This window comes from Phalacrocorax aristotelis, chromosome 8 (assembly GCF_949628215.1).
Source record: "Phalacrocorax aristotelis chromosome 8, bGulAri2.1, whole genome shotgun sequence".
NCBI lineage: Eukaryota > Metazoa > Chordata > Aves > Suliformes > Phalacrocoracidae > Phalacrocorax > Phalacrocorax aristotelis.
Genome location: NC_134283.1, coordinates 14,358,290 through 14,364,289, shown reverse-complemented (window position 1 = coordinate 14,364,289; position 6,000 = coordinate 14,358,290).

Sequence of the window (6,000 nt, the reverse complement as noted above, 5' to 3'; positions counted from 1 at the left end):
TGTGACATCTTTCAGACAGGCGAGTATGTCCCTTTAGAATAATCCACAGGATATGGAGAGAGCCACAGACTCTAGAAAGTAAAGCTTGGAATCACCAATGAGGTGAAAGAGGATGAAGCTGAAGGCTAAATATAGGGAGGGTAAAAAAAAATGCAGGAACTGGAGGCAGCCTCAGGAGGAAACCTCAGGTAGTGCCAAGGGGAAGTCCAATGCACTCTGGCTGCAGGGACAGGTTAGAAACATTAAATGCAAGCCATGGAGGATGCAACCTTGTTGTATCAACAAGCTTGTGGCCATGTAAAATTATTTTCTCTGTGTGGGGCCTTAAAAGCACCACACAGAAGGGTAAAGGCTAGTTCTACCTCTGGTTTCAATCCACAGCCTTGCTGCCAAGGCCATGATGAGAATATAAGGTCCCTTATATCCTACGCTCAATATCCAGGGGAAAGAGAGACATAGTAACATACGTACACAGAAGTAAAATAAGTAACACACACGATCCGTGTTTTTAATTTTGCATTTACAGTGCAATGCCTCCTATTTGCAATGACTTGTGAAAAATAGCTTTAGGACAGCACTGCATCAAGATAATTACTTCTGTTTAAAACAAAATTAGTTACTAAGGTGAACAGATTGAGTAATCAAGACCAATTAAGCATGCGCAATATGCACTGTAACAACATTCACTGTTTGGTGAAGTGATAAAACAGCTTTATTCTCTTTTGACTTCTGGCAGTCTACCTCAAAGAACTGTTCATTGCTACTTCTACCCAGCTAGTGCTTCTGCGGAGATGTATCATGAATTTTAGCTACTTTGCCAAAAATGTTTTAGGGAGGGGGAAACAGATAAAAGCATCCTTCAGCTACAAACAGGAGACAATATCAGCATGTACACAGGCATCAGGCTTCGCTAGCACAGTTCACACTCTGATCAAACATTGTTTTCATGTAGGAGAGTGGTGGTGTGCTTTGGAAGACAAGACAATTTTGGGGCTACACACTTATGACAATGTTTCAAAAGACAGTTTTCTTCCCATGCAACAGAATGGTTTGTAGCTTCAGGAAAACTACATTAATAACTTGTGGCTTTGCTCTGAGGGGCAGGTATTTTAATTTATTATTTCTGTTGCCATTGTTGTTATTGTTGCTTTTATTGCAGCTAACATAAAAACGCTATAGAAATCTCGCCTCCTTCTATGCCCAGAGCAACATATTTTGCTTTGGTACCAGAAGATGGAGCCACATGCTCACAGTTTTAAAGTGATTTTTTTTTTCTTGTTCTGACATAAAAACACATCTATGAAGCAGACAGTGCCTAGAAACTGCCCCCTTACCTTGCATGAACTTGCCTTTTTACTGTGTCTACATGTACGGCTAATCTGGTGCATGCATTACCCTATGTCAGCTGCCTTTCTCAGATGTTTCCATAACAACTGAATTTTCCTTACTGCAAATATATTTTCTGAATTGCCTACCATGTCAAAATGAAATCAGGAAACAGAACCAAACCAAGCTAGGCATTTCCGAGTGCTAAAATATCACGCTTTTCATTTCCTTCATGAACAGATATACTCTTAAAGGAAGTCATACATACCCCAGAACCATCAACATAAGACTCTTAACTCCTCATTTTGTTAAAAGGCCACATAAATATAGATATAATATCATGTTTACTCTGTGTCCTAAAGCTTAAAAATGTGTGCTGAGAAAATAGGCTAGGTTTGTACTCTGCAAACCCTTCAGCACTGCTGTAGTCACTCAGAGTAAGCCACACATTTGATGCAACTGAGGTGGGCCTTTGCCCACCCCAGCAGTACACTGCTGCCCAGCATGACTGGTTGCCAAAAGGCAGGGCACGGTTGTTTTTTCTTACTCTGCTGAAGGTCACCAAACCCCCTGTTCTGCTTCATAACCTACTTGACACAAAAAAAAAAAACCCAAACAAAACAGCAGGAGATGCTCTGCCATGGCCAGTCCCTCAGGCAGCTGCCCTCTGGGCAGCTCCCATCCACTACCCTGCGGACACATCCACGCTGTAGCAGTGCCAGTGGCAGCTGCTCCACAGGCAGAGCAGGCAAGGACCACTGCTGACCACTCCACAGCTCCACGCTGAGATGTGGGACGGGGCTCGTCAAGTCTGACAGCAAGTCCGCTAAACCCTGCCCCTTAGCCAACAGGGTGTGTGCTTGTCCTACCGCATACAGCCACCTCCATTATACATTAAGATGAAAGAGCCTTTGTAAAATGACATACATCTGAGGGGAAGAGAAACTCTTCACTAAAGGTGTTAAAGCCTAATAGGGCTTTCCTTTGTTGGCTACTTGCTCTGTGTCAGCTGTATGAGCAGCCAGTCCTAGAGAGTCAGATCAAAGCAAGATAATAGCATTCCTAATAAAGCCAGCAGAGATCTTTCAGGTAAAAATGTTTATTGTTCAAGAACAGAGTCAGGTCCTTTCATGTCCTTTCCTGAGCTGGCAATGCCCCAAGTTACTACAGAACTGTTTTAAATACACATACTTTATTATTCTTTTTGCTACACTTTCAGACTGATCTCAGGCAGCAGAAGCAGGCAACTAGTTTTACTCTCATTCATTTCCTTAGTACAGTGCCGTAACCTCTTTATAACAAATCCTCCACCACAACACTTAACACCTCTCTAAAGGGACATTAAAAATGAAGTCAGCAAAACATTCTAGTAAAATGGTTCACCAAACAAAAAATCATTAATTTTTTACAAAATCTAAATATGGGACAAAGCATGCTGCCTCTATAACACTGAATTCTGCAACCTGCTATTAGCAGTAGATATTCACATGTGGCTTCTGCTCCCACCAGTCTTTGGGGAACCACCATGTGATGGGAAAAACCAGAAGGGTGTGTGTAACACTGAGTGGAGCCCACAGCAGGTGGGATTGACACAAGTGTCATCCTCTATCCAGGGCTTGTAGGTACCACAAGATGACTTCAGCATGTGGAACAGCTAGAGTAATAGTTACTATTAATTCACAGCTTTTATTTAAACAATTGTACTTGCAAGCTTATCTCCACCAATTAAAGGCACGGAGTGACAAATCTGAAGAAAATGTCATACCAACCCTTTTCCCCCTCCACTTACTTCAGTGCTGTAGCCAGAAGCCCAGTTACAGCTTTAGTTGCAAGGATTTCTGAGCAGTGTTTCTAGCACTCCCTGTATGATTTTTTGGACAATCACTTAAAAACCTGGATTTGCTTACTTCGCCTGTAATATATGAACAATACTCAAAGTCCTCAGGTGAGCACTGTATTTGGGAATCACTGTGGGGCTATGAAAGCACTCTGTAAATGTGCAAGGGAGCTGTGGGTTGAGACGCTGAGGCAGGACAACCCCTCAACATGAGCAAAAAGGACTTTTGTACTCTTCCCATCTGCAATCTGAGTCCCTTGCAGAGCAGCCACAGCTGTCAGCAGTGGTCCCAGTCAAACTGTAGGAGGTGGAGACATCTCAGCCATGCACCCAGTGCAGGCAGAGGTCAGCTGTGCAGCAAAACCACCAAAAGTGGCTGTACCGTGCACCTACCAGGCTTAATCTGCATTAGACTACAAAACCCAAAAAGGACACCTGGGCAGCACTTTTGCAGTATGCTAGATGTATCCCAAACATGTGACCTGCAGTGTTTGTGTTCTCCGCTTAGGGAGAAATGGAAATCCCAGACAAATACAGGATTCCTATTGAAGATCTGCACTGAAACAACAGCAAGCTGATGAAATCTCCAGGAGGAAGCAGAAAAGGCCACACTGTTGATTGACTATTGTGTCTGCAAGATGGATGAGAATTTGGACTCCTTTGTAAGGAGACCAAACATATCACTTAATAAAAACAAGGCATCCTACAAAGAACCTCTCTTTCCCATATTTATTCCTCTCTAAACACAGCAGTGCACAGATTATAGGAAATGGTTTTACATTTAACTTCAACCCCAAGTGGTAAAGAAACGGATTGTATCTCACAATGTAAATTTCCATCTACCATCATTTAATGGATGTTTTATACATGCTATGTACTACTGTGTTTTTATGGAAAGGCAAAAAAAATTACTTGGGAATTTGTTTTTAATTAAGCAATAAGGCTCAATGGGGTACTGCTATCATGCAATAAAACCACTCCTGGGGTGTTGTGAGGCATTTGGTCCAGATGAGTGCTTCAAATCACCCCCAGATTGTGATTAGATGATTACTCCCTGGAGTTTATATTAGATGGTTCTCTCCAGAGTTGTCTTATTGCTGTTATAAAAAGTCTTCAACATGGGGAAACTAAGTAGTTTTTGTGCTTGAGGAAGATGAAGTTTGCAGTTTCGACTGTTGAGTGGCTGGCTGAGCTGTGTGGGTCCCATAGATCAATTCACCTATTTAGCATGCGTGAAAGACCATCTCAGTGCATTTCTTTGACCCAAACAGTTTTACAATTAAGTGGCTTTCTTTTTTTCTAGGAGATGGAAGAATATAAAGAGCAAACAATTCCAAAATAAAGCAATCCCAAGACAAGGCACTGAGGGATTTGATTCTGAGATCCATATTACTGGCTTTATCTTTTTGTAGGGAATAATGAATCACAAGCATTATCATGCTAATTGTATTAATGAAGGCTAATGCATGCAGTAGCAGTAAGAGACTCTCCCAAGTTGGGTGCATGAGGAGGTACACAGCCTGGGGCATTTGTGGGGACTCCCAAGGTAACTAATTCAAGCAGCCAAAATGGTACAGAGCCAAACTGCAGTGCCCTCCCCCTGCCTCCCCCAGCTGCTCTTCAGGGTTGAGGTTTGAGAAGAAATACTTCATTCTGAGAAAAGACAGAAAAAAAAAAAGAAAAAGAAAACCCAACCCAAAGCTTCCTGCATATTTCAGCATACCAGTAATATAGAAATATCAGGAAAACATTAACTCTTGCGGTAGCACATGCATGTGGACAATTTTTGCACAGCTTGAGCTGAAGTACCAAGCAGAATTCTCAACAACTCCTTCAGATGTCCCTCAACAGCACACCACACACCTCCTATTACACAAAATCCCTCTGGTTTCTCAAGGAGACAATAATTCTTACACTTCACAAATTAAGGTGTGATCATTCACATATCCTCTGTGCCTGAACTTATGTCACATCACATAACCTTCACAGCCCAGGCAGCAATATGCTCTCTGAAGACCAATACACCTCTTCCACCTGGTAAGAAATCCCCATGGTTCCTCCTTCAGCTCACAGCACCTCTCCATTTAAAGACCCAGCATGCAGATGGATTGGGATCCCAGCCAAGCTGAGGTCTGCTATCTTGGTTTCCAGGATGTCAGCAGAACACCTTGAAAAAAACCCACGCTGCCTTTCTGTTTTCCCTTATATTTGAACAACACAAAAGTAAACAAGGATTTCCTTTACCCCCACCCCTCCCCCACCTTCCCCTTTCACAGAGTTCTCTGCAATATACACTCAATGCATAAAACTTCCCCAGGCAATTGCAGCAGATGCCTTCCTGCACAAAAGGCATTGATGTGGGGTAAGGCACGGGTCCCTTACAAAGAGATGATTTTTTTTTCTGAGCAACACACACACTCAGCCTGGGCAGCAGTTCCAAAGGAAAGAGAGCAAAGCATGTACTTCACATAAATAGAAGCTATATCCATGGGCAAAGCAGGGTTTATGAATGAAACTCTTCTATGTGTCCTTGACTAATCACTCAATCATAGGTGAACACATTTACATCGTTTTAAATTAACTGATGATTGCCACACTCTTGTTCCCTGTGCTTTTTCCCCACTTTAATATTTGAAATGCCTAATCTACCTAAGTTTAGTGTTTGAAATACCTAATTGTTCACTGGGATTTACCTTGTGCAATAAAAGCATACCCTGAATATGAGATCACTGTTTAAACAGAATAGCAATAGTAGAAAAAGAGTTCAGATGAAGAGCATGCACAGAATTATATTCTGGAAGGAAGGCTGAGCCCAAAAGATGCCTTACTCTCTCACA